General features: G+C 34.2%; 1 long non-coding RNA gene across 2 annotated transcripts in view; it reads left to right on the top strand.

Annotated features, from left to right (window-relative positions):
- LOC122178957 overlaps positions 1–18,111 on the top strand; it is a 63,117-nt gene extending 45,006 nt beyond the window's left edge. Inside the window, exons 4-5 of one of the 2 annotated variants that reach the window (XR_006178500.1) lie at positions 15,256–15,320; positions 17,130–18,111. This is a non-coding gene — a long non-coding RNA (uncharacterized LOC122178957). Of the gene's footprint in view, positions 1–15,255; positions 15,321–16,681; positions 16,859–17,129 lie in introns of those variants that run through there. The other variant, XR_006178499.1, reaches the window with a different exon arrangement.
- Positions 18,112–18,632: the final 521 nt, after the last annotated feature.

Genomic DNA, 18,632 nt, shown 5'->3' with positions numbered 1-18,632 from the left:
ATGACCATGATTTAATGTATCCTTCTTGAATAAAATGACCATGATTTAATGTATCCTTCTTGAATAATAATAACATGTAATTTCACTGTCTTGGTGCTTTTCAGAATAATAGGCTTACCATCTAATTCTAGTAATAGATATTTATCTGTGTGGTCCTCCTTTTCTCAAAGAATTCAAAAGTCTTATAGTCTGCAAGGAATTCATACTTACATTATCTTTGAAAAGCAAGAAATAAAATTCTCCTTCTACAAATAGAATACAGAACAACTATGTTTCTAGCAAATTGGAGAGCTAAACTCACACAATTTTGACCTCAGACTAAGGCTTATTTTTGGTTATGTAAGCATTAAAATAGCTAAAAATTGGATAGGCGCTTTCACCTGAACCCACCACAGTAACCAAACAATATTTTACGAAAGCAAATACAGTAGGGTATAAAAAATATTACTAAATATTATTAAAAAAACTAAAACAAAAGACAGGCTTTTGATTAAGCAAATAACTATGCCCTAGTATTTGTGTTGGAGTTAATTCATATAGGATGGTAAGAGACAAAATAACAAAATGGCAAAGCAGGTTTTAAATGAAGATAAATTCCTCTACTTGGGGGCAGGAATAAGAAACAAAAGCATGACTGAGCTACACAGAATTTGAGTTTGGACATCAACAGCAATTCAATACAGCTGGGACTAATGCTTTCATTTAAATTTATCATGGTTTAAAGACAGAAAAGTTGAGATTCAAATGGAAAAGGGTATGAAAGGATATCAGCCAGAAAACAAAAAAGGGAGATCCTTAAATAAAAGACAGTGCTTTTCAGTGAAAAAACTTTCAATAGTAAAGTATTGTAAGAGATTAATCATTTCTAACCTTAGAAATAAAGAAATGCACTGAGGGGGAAAAAAAAAACCAACACAAAAAGTGGGTATCTCCATTAATACCATTCTGTATCAATAGAAACAAATTAAAATTAATTTCCATCAAGTGAAAAGGAATATATCTTTGTAAAATTTGAATGTGTACAGTTAGATTTTATGTTAAGAAATAGGGAGCTTTTTTTGTATTTCCAAAGGATTTTAGCTAAGAGTAAACTTAAAAAAAAACCCTCCTCCTTTCCAGAGCCAACAGTGAAGTTATAGGCAATATAGTTTGTTAACGAACATGTTCAAGTTTTTTTTATATTGAAATTTTTTTTTTCCAAGTGTGGAAGCTGAGTCTAGAATGAAACTGGCTTTGTACCATTCATGTATATATAAGTAAAAGATTTTGCAAATCACAATCGCTCAAACCACTGTTAAGTTATTCCATCCTGAAAAATAGTTTTAAAAAGCAGTGTAAGTTTTTTTTATTCCTTTTAAAATGTGGCAGATTTAATACTGCTTAAATATTTGAAAGAAATGCATCAATTTCCATTTTTCCCCCAGAAGCGCCTTTAAACAAGCTAAAATTAAAGTTGTCTTTTTTTGTTTTTTTAGTGTTCTTTCATCTTCTTGTATCACCATCTTTAAGTAGTTCTAATATGTCACAGAAGCCCGTTTTAAATATTACACATTTTAAGCCCCAGATGTTTTAGAGGTACATTTTTACATGGCACATCTTAGATTTTCCTTTAATTAGGAATTGAAATTTTTAAAAAGTCAACTTATAGAAATTTTATAGGGCATTTTCCCTTCTAATTCACAAAATAAGTAAAAATAAAATGAATCAGAAAGTACTTCAACCGATACTGCAATATTTGAGTTTGGCTCATTTTTACTGCAGTTAACTCAGATATCCAGTCAAAAGGCAGTAAATAAAATTTCATAAACAATTTTTCGCTATTGAAACACTGAGTAGAAATGAAGAAACATACTTTGGACACCAGTGGATGATGTTCTTACCTATTTTTCTTGAATCCATCTGGAGAAACAACACTTTAAGATCCCTCTGGGGATCTTTTAATTTATTACAATTATTATGATTATTATTTTTATTCTCTGTGTTTTTGATGTGCTAACCTAGGAGTGCAACAGTATCACAAGGAAAGAGGGAAAAAAATGCATGAGTTGGAAACTAATATTTAGAAACAAGGTATATTTTTTAAACTAAAAACATGAATAAGCTGATGCTCAGAATGATTGCACTGTAAAGTTCCTCTGTCGTGCACAGCATCCACTAACCCCTGAGGATATCTTAAGTAAAAAGTTGCTTGACAAAGAATTTATTATCAGGAAAATGCTTTGTACGTGAAGAATGTGTTACACCCAGTCATGTTCCCATGTCATTACACAAGCATTTTATATTGAAGTGGAGATGCTGGTGTGATGCTTTACAAAATCTGAAGTTAATAAGTGCCATATCAACAGCGCATGACAGGATTAGATGTATTTCTGTCCAACTGAAACAAAAGTTGCAGCTATTCAGCCCTGACAGATTTTTTTTTCTGCTTAATTAAAATACAAGTTTTGAACAGAGAGAACTAACAAGAATATTTTGTCCATTTCTAGGCATACACATGCCACCATCTGCACATTTTAAGCATTTTCAAAGGAAAAGGGAGGGAGAATAATTTTCTCTGGAGAACATACCCTTGATTTGATGCTAAAAATTTCAAGCCAAGATATAAAATTCTATGGGATTTTCTCCTTGGTGGACAAAAGAGCTCTTCTTAATTGTATATTTTTTACAATACACTTGATAAAACATGTCTCAACTGTCATAAGATTGTTGCAAGTTGCACACCAGGGTGCTGAGTATCTCCAGTTGTTTGCAAATGTGTTGATTAGATTCCAGCGGTTGCCTGAGAAATCCTGAATAATGCACTTTTACACCTGGTGCATTAAAGAAAGATCTCATTATGTGCCATTATTGCAATTTGTGAAAGAATGCCAAGAACATATTAACTACAGTGCCAATAATAAATATAATGCATAATGCAGTGAGTAGTTTGCATTTCAACTGCTTTGCAAAATTCTTGTAAGACTAACAATAAATGCTCTGGCTGAGCTTTTGAAGAAAATGTTTTGCTTATTTTTTCTTTTATTTTCTCTCTATAATTTTGCAATTCCAATTAATTTCTGAATTTTATACGACATATAGATTTCTTAAAAAGTAATTTTTGGAGTGCCATTATGGAATTTAAATACAATTAATCTTAGGGTTCTTAAAAAATATTACAGGCTATGACTTGAAGAAAATAAAACCGCCATCACTGTTGTACATTTTCAAATAGCAGCATATGAAAGAAAGTGGAAACAAAATAAATTTAGTACTTAAGCTTGATCACCCATGAATAGCTTTAAACCATTTCAGAGTTTCCCATTTAAATATGAAAAACAATAAAACTGCAAAAAAAGAATGTATTCTTTCAAAAAATGTACCTTCATTTACATTCACACAACAAGTTTGAAATTGACAAATGTTGTTGGAATATTTGGGTTTTCCTCAGATAAAGAAAAGGTACACTAAAGCAGCACAATCAAAGGATATATGCTCTAATGATGTTAGACAGTGATTTTCATTGAAGAGACAAGCATTAGAACTCAGAAGTCTTTTTGAATCATGACAATTTTGTAGACTAAATTGAAAGCAAAAATAAAATCCAAAATCCAGATATCTCAGTAGTTGGAATAGCACAATACCTATCAAATAATGCCATTATAAATAGCAAACAAACAACAACAAAAGAACTACCAATGGTAAAGATAAGACCCTAAATGCTTTGTCAGTATGCAAATTTCTGGAATCCCCATCTTTTCACTTTCAAAGATACCTTAATAAAACTCAGGTTGGAGTAGAAAAGCAGAGAACTCCAAGAAGGATTTTGTATGAAAAATAAGAGTACTAACTATTCTCAAACAGAAATCTAAATGTGTTTCATTTTTCCTAGTTACATATAGCAAGTTTGATTGTTTGTTTGTTTGTTTGTTTTAAAATTGAGTCAAATAGAAGGTAAGATGCCAGAAGATGAACAAGGGTCAACAGCCATGTAAATCATTAAAGTAGTACATCCTTTTACATTCCCAATGCTGACTAGAGTGTAATCCAGTACTTAGAACTGTCATATGCAATATACAAATCCACATTCTACCAGTGAAATGAAGTCACTGTGACATTTTTGCACAGGTGTAAGAGCTGTTTGAGTACAGCATAAAATTCTGTATTCAGCAACCTTAACAGCAGACTTTTATTTCAGTGATCTGTAAGAAAGGAATGATGTGGCTCATTTTGCAAATTTATCTTAGACCGTTTTCTACTTTTTTTTTCTTCTAATTGATTTCAATTAGGTGAGCTGCCAAGCATGGACAGTGAACTTTGTGTATTTAAAATGATCCTCCTTAAGAATGTATCAGAGGCAAAAATAGAGTACTGCACTAAAAGACTGATTCACACTGAGGAAAATCAACTCTAATTTAGATGTTGTGAGAAACTGAAAGGGGGTAGTTTGATCATATAACATTGATATTTATTAGATGATGAATGCTAACAAATTTTTGCTCAATGAGAAGAGTCAGTCGTTGGAAAGAGATCACCCCAGCTGTCAGATTTTTAAATGCCTGCCTTTCATATTTCAGTGAAGGATAATTTTCCATAGCATAATGCAGCCCTCTAAACAACATTTACCAGCAAGCAAACAATAGCTACGTAGACAGTAGTGCATTTTGTAATAACACTACTATATATTCAAGAGAAAGAAGTTACATAGTCATTTGTCTTTCTTATACATGACTTTAAATTTGAAGTATTTATCAGATTCAGCCTGCCAGCTTCAATATGCTAGTTTACACTGTTACAGAAGCATAAAAGAACACTTCATGTCTCAGTGCAAAGTAATCTTTCCTTTGCACCTCATTCTCATCTGGTACTGATCAAGATAACTGAAGCAATCTTCTTGATGACAGCGGATAAAATGGCTACAAGTTTTTTTCTTCCCAATACATCCATTATGGAGGTGTAACCAGACTGTAGCTCAGCACCACACAACCATTTGCTCATTACCCCTCAAAGGGACGAGGAGGTAACTGTAAACAAAATAGAACTCCTTGGTTGAGATAAAACTATTTTCTAAGACAGAAGAGAAAAACAGAAACAAAAATGTGCTGATAACAATGTATGTCGCTACAGTGCAATTACTCACCAAGTGCTGACAGATGCATGGCAATAAATTCAACTGCCCAGTGACCAATGCCCCACAGCACCACAGGGTTTCATCCACCTTGCCTCCCCTGATGCCCCACAATCCTGAAGCAGAAGACACTCTCAGACAACTGCCCACAGCATGGTGTCATGTGGCATGCAATGATTCCCAGCCTCATTTAGCGTGATCATAGAATCACAAAGTTGGAAAGGATGTACAAAATCATCTTGTACATGTACATGTACAAGACCAACCGTCCACCCATTACCATTACTACCACAAGCTACTAACACATATCTCATAGCTCCTCATCCAGACACCTCTTGAACACTGCCAGAGATGGCAACTCCACCACCTCTCTGGGCAGGTCATTCCAGTGCCTGACCACTCTGTAAGAGAAAAAACTTTTTCCTTATATCTAATCTAAATCTCCTCTGGCACAATTTGTGGCCGTTTCCTTGGGTCAATTTTGTTGCCTGGGAGAAGAGGCCAAACCATCCTCATCACAACTTCCCTTCAGGAAGCTGTAGAGTGCAGTGAGGTCTCCCCTGAGTCTCCTCCAGGCTAAACAATCCCAGCTCCCTCAGCTCAGTCTTATAAGGATAAGACTTATGCTCCAGACCCCTCATCAGTTTTGTTGCTCTTCTCTGGACACGTTCCAGGGCCTCAATGTCTTTCTTGTAGTGAGGGGCACAAAATTGAACAAAATACGTTAAGTGTGGCCTCACCAGTGCTCAGTGCAGGGGTCCTGGCCCCACTATGTCCCGTGCCCTACACTATCACTGTAGCATCTTTGCCCCAACAGCCAAACATCAGTGTGCTATTAACAGTGTTTTGTCTGAGACCCGAACATCAATAAGGAGGTAAGCATCAGCTCCTGAACTTTTCCCTCTTTTTCTCTATCACATCAATATTATATTTGCAGTGGTGTGGTTGATAACAACATTATTTGTATTGCTTTACAAGTTATTCACTTCAAAACCTTCTATTTCTGTCTTTCTCATTTTTTAAATAATCCCATTTTCTTTCCATAATTTATTCTAAAACTTTGATATTCCTCTGTTTTTCTTTCAGAGGAAAAATCACCATTTTCCTACTGTCACTGCTGTTGCTGTTGCTATTACAGTGACACGTGCTTCATGAAGAGTCACTCACATTCATTCCCTAATTTCTGTATTTCTGTTTTACAGATACAACACAATATGTCTTTCAAACCTCCTTCTTCACAAGTCTGAAATTTCTAGCATGCCTTGTTTCCTTATTATGAAGTATGAGTCATTCCATATTAGGGCTAGAAGAGTCATGTCAGTACTGAGCTCTGCTGTATCACAATACTTGACAGGATACAGTAGGTTGTATGAACCAAAATGTATTCCTCCTTTCTAATGTGCTTTCATTCCTGTTCTTCACAATTTATTTTACTCCCCACGATTCACATTAATCTAGAATTTATCTAGCCTCAGCTTGAATTTGAACTGTCTGTTGTCTGCGTATCTTCACTTCATGTGCACAGCTTTTTCTTTTTTCAGCTTGCCTTTTTACTCTTCACTGGCTTATCACACAGATAAATACATATAATGCCTTCATACAGTTGCCTGAAGCAGTGGTGCTAACCTCTCCTGCTATCCTAAAGCTAGGATATTCATTGGGTTCAAAAGTGATGCATTTCCTTACTATCAGTCCATGAGTATGATGAGCAGAGAAAGGACAAGCTGCCTAATGGAATTGAGAGCAGCATCATTTATTGAGGAAAACATGAACACCTGCATAGGATTAGATGAATTTAGCGATTCCCTATTTTATTTTCTTATATAGAAGTTCCTTGTCAGAGTCATAACCAGTTTCTCCCCAGACTGTGCTATATTCTTCCCACAAGATAATTCTGTTAGAAGGTATATAGTTTCAGACCAAGAACTCTACAACCCTTTTTCAACATAAGCAGGACAGCAAATGCTTAGTAAGAATGGGAATAGATAAAAAATGTACTGCAGCATTCCCTTTCAACATTCAACAACAAGCAGCACAGAGATTATCACATTTGGAACCCTCCTCCAAAGTATTGCATTGAAAGGGCATCACAGGATCTACTCTATACATTTAATTTTTTCTTTTTTCTCTTTTTTTTTTTTTTTTTCCTAAATCCCGTTATTTTTATTTGGTTTGGTTTTATTATTTGCCTGGTAATTTCACAAGGGCCTCTTACTTGTAATGACAAGTATCAAACAATCAGTATACTGACCTTCTCTATTCAGCTTAAATAGCATATAAAGTAGAAAAGCTAGCTCTTAGTCTGAGTTGGAGATGGTACATATTTGAAAAGGCTGGAGTATGAATGATCTGTGCTCATATAAAGCACAGTCACAAATACTTTCTTTAAAAACATTACTAGTCAATGAAGATATTTACATATATTCCCAACTATTTGACAAAAGTCATCCTGCTTGCTGGATGTAATGATACAATCAGAGGCCTTCTCAAATTCTTAACTAATTATTGCATTCATAAATGACACTGTAAACTGAAATCTTTATAACCTGAGTAACATTTCTGAGATAAACACATTATGGTTACACAAGTTAATTTATTTGCATCACACTCTTCTGAAAAGAGTTTTACAAATTATCTATTTTAAGCTCAGCCTTGTTTTTATATATTTTTATATATTATATATATATATTATATTTATATGTTCTTTGTTTCCCTTATTTGCTGAGTGAAGGAAATTATTGGCATGATATTAGAAAAATATTCTAAATGTGGATTTTAAAATTCAAGTAAGGAAAGAGTTAACAGCTTATTTATGGTAGAAGGTGCCAAGAGGATGGAAAAAAAATAACACGAAGGCAAAAAAAATGTAATTTTCAATCAAGTAAACAAACCTGCTCAGTGATAAAAGGCCAAAGCAGCAGTGAGGAAAATGGAGAAGGGATATAAGTAAGCCAGAATCACATTTTAGATAAATTCTGCCTAACTGCACTGAGAGTGCAGCAGCACATAGGAAGAAACTGATCACACTTACAGGAAGATTACTGCTTCCTATAAAACCACTTCTTTTCCCCCTCACAAAATTTCCCTCACCTCCAATCAAAAGCCTCTTAAAGTTTGGCTTATAAAGTCAACATAGGACTTGTTTCTTCATCACTGCAAGGATGTTTATCAGACTCCCGAGTCCAAATCTCGCCTGCTATCAGGTTTGCAGTCACTCAGCAACCAATTTGTCATCTTTACTCTACTTATAAAAAGTTTTATAACCTTTCATCTTTAACTAAGGTCTGCTATCTGCTTCTGTGCTGGGAAATAAACAAGGAGATGCAGGAAACCCCTACACAACCCTCCTGCTTAAAACACTTAGAACTTGTATAGCAAGTACTTTATGCCCAGTACAGCTGCTGGCAGAGAAATTGGCTCCGATCTTACCTCCCACGTCTCTTGCAGCTTAACCGCTTCCGCTGGGTAGTTGTTTATTTTTCTTTCCTTTTCACATCCCTGACCTTTTTTCTAATGTGTTGAGCAGAGTTTGGAGTCAGAGTGATGAATGAGATGCGATGATGAGAATCATAGTGAGGATGCAGCACGCAGGGCTCTTTCCCGGGCAACATAGTAGCCGACGGAGGAGGGGGGAAGTGAAAATCTGACAGGTTTAGCTTGCTGACAGCCCATGTTTATAGGCTCTGTAAAGAATACAGATGAGACAGAGGAAAGGCAGAGACGACAATGACATAATAAATCTTAGCTACAGTATTTTCAGCCCCTAAAAAGTGAAGAAATAAAATCAAGTTTGGGATATTGTTAATGGTGAGGCTGTCACAGAACAGAACTCTTCACTATCTGCTTCTCTGAATTAGATTAATAGATACACTAGACTTCTCTGTAAAATACTTATTCCATCTGCACAGAAAATTGCAGCTACATTCCCCTTTGACCGCAAAATAATTTAGGTAATGAGTTAGGCATTCCAGCTCTAAAACACAGGGTGATCCATCTGCATACTTCTCACCAATATTCCTGACCAAGAGGAGAATTTTTAATGCTTCAAAACTCTCTGAAGATTAAAAAATAAAAAATAATAAAACAAGGAGAAAGGGTCATAATAATGACCAGCCTCTATTGTGAAAGGAGAATTGTCTCCTCAACTGCTTCAAACATTGTAGTTGTTTGACTTCACGGGAACTATGCCAGTTTGTTGCCGGGTAAGGTTATGGCCTCTAGCTTTCACTTGGGAAAAATTCCAAGTAAGCCTTCTGTAAATTCCAAGATGCTAAACAAAGACTTCAGGGTTTATCTTAATACCAGATTTTTAAATGTTCAGGTTTTTTTCTCCTCCAAGGCCTAACTCTCAAATATGATAACTCTTCAATGTTTTGCTGCACGCACAATGAACGTGGCTTATCTGATACAAACTAATAATTCACTCTGCCTCCAGTAGGCTACATCCCGCAGACAGGCTTTTGCCACTTCACTTAATCTCGCAGGAACTACAGATTTCCAGCATTCCCATTCAAGACAAAAACAAAAACAAAAAAAAACAAAAAACAAAAAAAAAAAACAACACCAAAAACAAACTAACAAACAAAAACAAGAACAAAACACATAGACACAAACAAACAAGCCAACAAACAAAAAAAATCCCAAACCCATAAAACTACTATGCACGTATATTTATCACAGTAAAATATTTTCATTATTTTATTATTTTTAGGCAATTATCAACACATAGCAAGAAAGGACAAAGTAAGAGTTGCCTTCTGCTTAATTACTAGCAAGGATATAATGAAATTCCTTGTCAGAAGCTGTAAAGTTTGTATTTCTTTTAATTCAACTGAGTACAGTGCTAGGTATAGGAAATAAAATGATCACCTTCCTACTCTTCATAGATTATCTTATTGTTCAATGTAGTAAAGGGAAGACCTAACTGAACTAAAAGAGAAGTCATTAATTATAATTCAGACCTAAAAAAACACACTGAAACATGCATGTGTTTCCCTGGTGTCCTCTCACAGAGATGAGTATGTTCAGGCCAGCAATCACACTTTCAGTAACTGATTTGTTAAAATAAAGCGGGCTCGACCTCCAAAATAAGACTCTCCAGCCTACAAATCTAACCCAAACCAGAACAGCTGACCTGTGCATCAGCAAGCAAACAAAGTTTGCATAGTGTTGTGTGAAAGACAGAACCGTACAGGACAAAGAGTATTGATTCCCATAACTGCCCTTAAGACCAATGTATTCTTGTCAAACTAAGGCCATGTGCTAAATTTAAACAATGTAAGATTCATAGAAAGGGCAAGTTTTCATGATAACAAAACTTCTTTATGGCACAGAAACAAACATCACAAAAATAATCACTAACCATTTCTAAGAGCAAGAATAATTCTATTCCTGAAATTAGGATGACGTCTGAGGAAGTTTCATGTTAAAATCTCAAATAATTATTTAGGGCTCAAAATAGTCAGTAATTCACGCATCATTTTCATAACATACATTAGTAGTTTTTAAACTTGCTTAATTTTGAAGGTAAAGTGGTTTATCCAATATCTCCTAGAAAGACAAGAATCAAAAGCTGTAAACTATAATTTCCAACCTTGTGACCTAATTCTGACATGATGTTGCATGTCAGAATTAGCAGTATGACTGCTACTTTTTAACTGCTTGTCCTGAACCATCAAGTGTACCATTAACTGCTGTATATTTATTACCAACATTGTATTTATGCAGAATGTCATTTTTTTTCTAGTCCTTTCAGATAAACAGTAATAATAAAACAAAAAGGTAATTATTTACAAGTAATTGTATTTCTTGTAATTATTTCCTCTGACACGGTTTTAAAATGGTATCAGCTCTTCTCCCATAAAAATAAGGAGAATATGAAAAATAATGCAGTAAAAAAGATTTAAAAATGAATGTGTAAATAGAAATAATAATGAAAATGTACAAAATAATTAAAAAAAAAAAAAAAAAAAAAAACACCAAAACACTAGCACAGAATTACTTGATGTATGAAGGCTTCTCTGAAAGTAATGCCTCCTATTTCATTATGTTGGCCCATAACATCAGAGGTGGATGTTTGTGGTATGGGAGTAGAGGCTGATCCTTCCCATTAGTATTTTGTTACATTTTGCTTCCGTGGGACAGATGGCAGCAGAGGATCAGTCTGACAAAACAGACATCTGACATAGAAACATGTATGGAACAAAAGCATGGAATTGAATTCCTCCATGCAGAAAAAGCAGCACCTACTGATGTTCATCAATGCCTGCTGAATGTTTATGGAAACTTAATAGTGGATGTGAGCACAGTCAGGCAGTGGTTGGTGTGTTTCGGCAGCAGCAACTGTGACGTGAAAGACAAACCATTTGCCTGAACAGACATGCAAATTTTTAAAAGCAAGTCATGCAAGCTCTTGTTCATCGATAGTGAATGAAAATGCATAGCTAATGGTGGTGACTATGTTGAAAAATAGTGTTTTGTAGCCAAGAATTTGCTCTATCAAATACTGCCATTGTGCTCTTTATAGATGTTGTAATTTCCATGGAAATAAATAAGAGGCATTTCTTTCAGTGAGACCCAAGTATGCATCCAGTACTCACCAGAGAACCAACCCTTTATTGGTTCTCTTGAAAGTCTTTTTAATTAATACAGATTTCTCACAGTAGTGAAAATTCAATTTTTCCTGTGTATTCACAACAGAAAATAGACAAATTGACAAACTAAGTTCCAAGTATTTACTGCCAGTGACACAATTCTCATAAAGAGAATAAGCAAGGCTGATACTGTGATTAATTTAGGAATATAAAGTGATGTTTTCACAAAACTCCTGTAGAGTCTTAATTTTAGGTCTTCTGATATGCAAAACTGTGCTAAGAGTGGCCTTTAATGTCTATGCTTGACCTTGCACTACTCTTTGTAAATCTCACATTTCTCTGAAATACAAAGCACCTGAAAACAATGTGGAGTTCACACAAAGAGATGTGTAAAATATTTTTTTACCAAGTAGTAATTATTTTTGAGAGAACATGCATGTTCCTTGCAAACAAATAAAAAAAAAGTACGCCTCTGTAGTCAAAAAATCCTTCTGTACTTTTCCTTCCTTTAAAAAAATTTCTCTCTAGGGATGTAGCTGAACAGTGAGAAAAAAAATTGTGGTAGAAGCATAAAATGTCTACCCACCCAAAGTCAAGCTGTCATCTCAGCTGGGAATGTTGACATACAGTTAAGCATTCTGCTGAAGATAGAATGAGTAAGATTGCTGCCTAATAGGACTATCATCAGTGTAACTATTTCAACACAGACCTGGAGGCTCCTTCTATTCTTTCCAAAATAGAACTTTCACTCTTTCTAGACTTTTAAATAAATAAGCCTTTCTTAGTCACTTCTTGATTTTTATCTATTATATATACCTATTATACTTTAGATACTTGCAGCTACTTCTTCATTTTGTATGTGTTAATTCCCACCTTACTAAGTGGGATTTTAAAACTGAAAACTGTAATTATTATAAAATTAGGAACAAGAGTGTCTCTGTTCAAGTCTTAGAGTATATTTTGACTTCAAAATGGAGGATGGCAAACAATTCTGCATGAATAAAGTTTAACTAAACTGACATCCTATTTTCTTAACATAAGGTTAGTTCTTGCATAAACTAATTTCCTCCAACAGTGCAAAGACTAGCAAGTTCTAAAGTCTACCAAACCTCAGCCATGAATTAAAACCTAAAAATTGTTCTTTTTCTTGGTAGCATGATGTAGTGATACCTACTACATCAAAGGTAGCGTAACTGATGCTAACATCAAGATCAGAGTGGAATCAATGGCAATTATATCTCTGTCATAGATATTCCAGTAATTAAGAGTAATCAAAGGGTTGGTTTGTCCCTATGTTGGCTTATTTACACAACTCACTTGGCATGAAAGGAATAGGAATTGAATCTGGGAGCATGACTGCTCTGGGATATCGTACAGTGATCAAACTCAGTTCCTGTACTATTTCCAGCACTTTTGCAGCAATATTAGAATTCTTCTCTTGTGCAGCCAGTGTTCCTCATGGGCAGACCAGAAAGGATCTTTTGCTAGTTGTGGTGAGTCTAGATATTGATCCCTATCTGCATCTCTACTGCTGGATATGCATATAATTTCTGATTTTTAAAAGAGAATTAGGCTGGATAAAAATAAAAGACCTCCATGGGGAACTTCTTAAGCCTCTCTCTTGCTCTTTTCACTACAAAACAACATAAGGTAAATTTAGTTACAAGCAAAGATCTAATTATCTAACCAGAGAGGCTTTGTGACAGAAAATCTAATTTTAGAACACTGACACTGTGTTCACGTAAGTAAAACATACAGCATGTATTTTTCTGCCCATATCATAATGGAGGTAGATATTATTTCGTAGACAGTTGTTTCTAGATCATGCATGGTATCATAGTTATATCTGGTCTCCAAACAGGGAGTAAAAAATGCATTCCAGCTAGCGCAGAGTCTAAACAATTGGGCAAGAAGTAATGACAAAGATAAAACCATCATGAATGACAAATTGCATCCTTTTTGAACTGATCTGTTAATCTTTGATAACACTGAATAGCTTGTAAAAAACTTAGCAGTGTGACAGAACGGAATGGTCTGATTCCTTTCTGTTAAAAGACAGCCTAAGCTACGGAATAAGGGCTCCAGTTGTCTGCATGAGGTCTGCAAATCAAGAGACGTTCTTTAGTGGTTGAGAATTCAACAATTAAAAAGTTGTGCAGTAAGGATCTCATCCCACTGGCAAAGCAAGTTACAGAAAGAATGGAAGTGCATCTAAGAATGTACGTGGACTTCCTAAAGCATTTCACAGTCTGAGAAGAGTCCTCATTGCTTCCTCATGAATTCCATATGATGCATGATTCATCCAGGGAATAAGATTTACATATGGAGGAAGAAACGCTAGGAATTATCATCACATCTAAAACTTCAGAAAATTTACTTATATTAGAATGCAATGTATACATATATTTATGTATATGTATATACATTTATCCTTCAAGAATTTAGAAATATATATGTATATATTTCTAAATTCTTGAAGGATAAGTGACAATATTTTTGGACCAGATGTATTTTGGAAGACAATAAAACCTTAATCTTCCAATTCAATTTTAGGAAAAAAATCTAAATTCTCTCTTGGTTGTTGTTGGTGGATGTTTGTTGTTTTGTTTTGTTTGTTTTTCTTCATATATTTAATAGTTTGATTTATAGAATATAAATATCTATGAGATATAGCTATGAGATATCCATCAGCTTTTGTGTGGTCATGTAAGGGGAAGATAGTCTGTTGATGTTTCACCTCACTGCTAACCCCTGACATTTCATTCCTCTTAACACCATATTTGTTGAAATTAGCATACAAAAGAAAAGCCAAGGTATGAAATTTATTTACAGTCTGATTTCTTACACAAATTACCAGTTCTCAAAGAAAAAAAAAATATGGATTTGGACTCAGGTCTTGGCAAAAAAAAAAATAATAATGTTACAGCTCATTAAATCAGCTTGAAGAATATAGCAGGACAACATTTGTTTTGAAAAATCTGAATTTGGTGTCATCATCTTTCTCAAAATAGCATGTTAATGATTCCTCTTATGAACTTCTAGCATATGAAACTAACTTATACAGTCAGTTTTCTCACTGACTAAAGATGATTTCAAACGCATAAAAAGGAATAGAGCTTGGACACCAACTTCAGCATTCCTCTCATTCCATGATTTGGTCACTGGCTTTTTAAGTCATTAAAGAATCTGAAGAAAGTAGAAAAATAATCATCTAAATGCATGACAATCTTCAGAGTAAAGTAAGACCTCACTCAATAAAACTGACCGAGGAAAAAATGATCTATACCACTATGAAAAAGAATGCATCTCCATGCTAAAGAAAAATAGACATTATATGTACAGATTTATATGAAAAATAACTATCTGTATATAATAGGTATATGTGATATTTAGTATGTGATTGTATACACATACACATATACAAGTCCTAAGAAAAATCCAGTACCCACCAGTTAATATGTTAATATAGTAACAAAATCATGTCTAGGTTAGTGTATATATGCATAAACCCATTACTAACCTAAATTTGTGTTATTGTGGAATCTGTCTTACATACAGGTAAAATGCAGTACTACAGATACATGAAATAATTTTAGAGCATCAAGCAAAAAAGGAGTATTAAGGTAAATAAAAATTGATTAAATAAAGTTCTTCTCATTGGAGTTTATGTTACAGGTAGCATAAAGAAATGATGATGATTAAAAATTGGGGATTTTTTGGTCTAAAATTGAGTAATTGTAAAATACGCATTTCCACATTACTGAATTTCACTCTATTTTTGAATATATTTACCTACCAAAAGTGGATGGTCTAAATAATTTGTCTAGATCAAGTAATTTGAAAAGGGGAATTGAACACATATATTACTGATACAATTCTATTATTTATGTCATTTATGTTCAATCATATAGTTATGTATTCAAACTTTTTCACTCTGTTTATATGCCATATTTACAGTTCAGAAGATCACCAAAATCCTTTACCTGTAATAAATTGCATTTTTCCTTGACTTTCCATGACTAACTCCTTCTCTTTGTTATGCCTCATGCATAGAAATGTGCAAAAAAACAGTATGCAGCAATTAAAAAGAATTAATACTATACTAACAAACCTACTATACGAGCTTCCAGTTGTGTGCCATGTCCACATTAAAAAGATTCAGCTCAATCCTGAGCAATTTGCTGAAGGAGAAGGACTGCTGTAATTGCTAGTTCTAACTCCTTCTCCATTGAGAAATAAAAATCAAATATGTTTAAACTGTGATTTACTGTATCACGAGGATCAGACCTATTTTGCATATATTTTAGCAGAAAATGATTAAATCAGCACACTCACACTCAATAGTCTGTTGCTGAAAATAACACTAACGTTCAAGTCAGAATACAGGAAAGGAAGAATATAAAGGGGCTTTTCTCATGCTTATTCATATACTTTAACTTGCAGAAAAGTATTAAACTTCTCATTACAGCTTGCTTATTCTGTTTCATATAAACATGACTTACTTCTTCATTTCATTAAAAATAAATGTCTTGAAAGCAAATGTCAGTATACTGATCAGTGTAATTAACATAAGTAAAACAAAATAATTAAAGCTGTTTGCTCAGTGAAGCAGTGTTACTGTGTAGCTGGAAAAAGTTTTCTATGCATCTATTTAATATTTAAATGTTTATGTTATGGTTTTATTTCCTGCTTAGAACTAACTATTCTAACAATTATTTATTTAACAATTTAAGAATTTGCTGCGCAACTTTGCTGATCTTTATGCATATCCAATGCTTCCGCTGTCTGGAGAGCATTACTAGATTGCACTGCTCTCCAGAAAGTAGCAATAAAAAATTTAATTATAATGTGTGCTTATTATCTGTTCTATTTTGAATCTGTCTCTTCTATCAATTTTCAAAGCTCCTCCTCTATATGGATATGAAGTAAAATTGAACCTATTTCTTCTTACTCACATTTTTTTGTTTATTCTTTAACAATTCAGCCTCCTGACAGTTCTGATAATAGAAATGACAGTCTTACCAGTCTACACAGTCCCAGCACCGGACGATAAGACCACATGCCTATACCAACTTTGTCCTGACTGGTTAATCTGTGAGATGTTTCACAAAGCAAACAGTCTTCAAAACACGCAGAAAAACCATTATAGATGATTACTATCTAAACAGAGAATTTTTCAGTAAATGCCTTTTCCAGCCATAAGTGACTGCATGCAAGGAAACCCTTGGGATTTTACCAAAAACTTATCAATCAATTTTGTACAGTTTTTCATCTTTCATTGATGTTGTCAAAGAAAGTAAAGCATTATTTACTGATTGCACTAAAACTGGAAACAAAGTATCATTTCTGCTCGCTCTCTGTGTTACCTGGAAGTTGCCACTATAATGTCTTCTGCTGACCATATAGCTGAAAGCAGTTCTTATTTTTTCTAGAAATGAAGGAAAAGGAGCAATGTGTATGTGTCTTGATGTCAAGGTGAGATAAAAGCCAGGAAGCAGAAACAAACAAACAAACAAAAAACATCCAGGAGATTTCTGTGAGTTAAAATGGAACAAAAGAAGAAAACCTTGCAAAGAACCACAAAAGAAACGTGGCGAAGGAACTTAAGGACATAATTACAAGGTGCACTGACTCCTTCAAAAATGCCTGAAATAAGGCTATAAAGAATGGGTAGAAAACAGAAACATAGCTCAAATGATTGGTCATCCGGCTTCCATAGCACAAGGCTCCCAAGTCTATAATCTCTGCAGCTGTTCAACTGATAAACTGTGCTCCTAATTCATGCAATCAAACTTTGTGAAAAGTTATTTCTCATTATTCAAGCACTTTTCTCCCTGAGCAATATTTAACTCACATTCAGCTAAAAACAGATCTGTACTTTTGGATGTACAGATCATGTGCCATGTCAGAGAATGACTTTACATGTGCAAGCACGATGTATATTTCTGCAGTACCTGTAGAACACTGAAGGATAGACAGCTACGTGGGTAGACAACTAAAAGAAAATAAAAACATGCTGTGCACTGGTATTTACTTCGAGGTCAGGGAATCAGTGAACCTCAAATCAATTAAAATATGGTGAGCTGTAGTGTTCAAACCATCAGCACTTAAATATTCAGGAAAGCGTCTGCATTACAGGAAAGTTATTATCCAGCCACCACTTGTCAAGTCTGATAAATGGCTATCCCTTTTAGTGTACTAACATATGTTACCACAGACTATAGCTATGGTAAAAGCTATGACCTACAAGGAAAGAAAAAGGGACGCACACTCCATTGCATAAAGTAAGTAAAAAAGAAGTAGCAAACATTCACAAACTTTGCACATTATGGAAGTAAGCTGAACTATTTTTATGGTCAAGGAAATTAGTGAAGTAAACTAACATTATTTTTAGAATTCTATAAATATTATAATAGCAGCTCATTCTGACTTCACTGTCTCACACATCCAGTTTTATGATATGTGAAAAATGATATAGCTGAATCTTATTAAATTAAATTAGACACCACATGCAGCTTAAGCAATTCCTGTAATTACTCTGTAATTTCTAAAATACGTATAATAGGAATACACAAATGACATAAAGCTCATTTTTATGTAAACAGAGTAATTAATATAGAAATCTCAAACTCTCCTGACTGTCAAAAACAATATGCTTGCTAACTTTAGGAAGGGCTGGCACAGTACCTTAAGATACTTCAGAAGAAATTGGGTAATCAGCTTTCAGCATAATAAATATATGCATAAAACATGCAAATGAATTCAATAAGTATTACATAACAAACACTCTAGGACATGAAGCTATGATTCCCTGTTTGTTTTTTTTCTCTGGATAATAAAGACTAATTGTGACTATGCTTATTTGAATTGGAAAAGAGCCATCAATTTTGCTATTAGAATGAAAAACGTGGGAGGCGGCTTCTACCACATCTATC

The sequence above is a fragment of the Lagopus leucura genome, unplaced genomic scaffold (genome assembly GCF_019238085.1).
Source record: "Lagopus leucura isolate 7727_CA_CO unplaced genomic scaffold, USGS_WTPT01 Super-Scaffold_100002, whole genome shotgun sequence".
NCBI classification, from domain to species: Eukaryota; Metazoa; Chordata; class Aves; order Galliformes; family Phasianidae; genus Lagopus; species Lagopus leucura.
The sequence above is the reverse complement of the archived record's forward strand: the minus strand, read 5'-3'. Positions and strand labels throughout refer to the sequence as shown.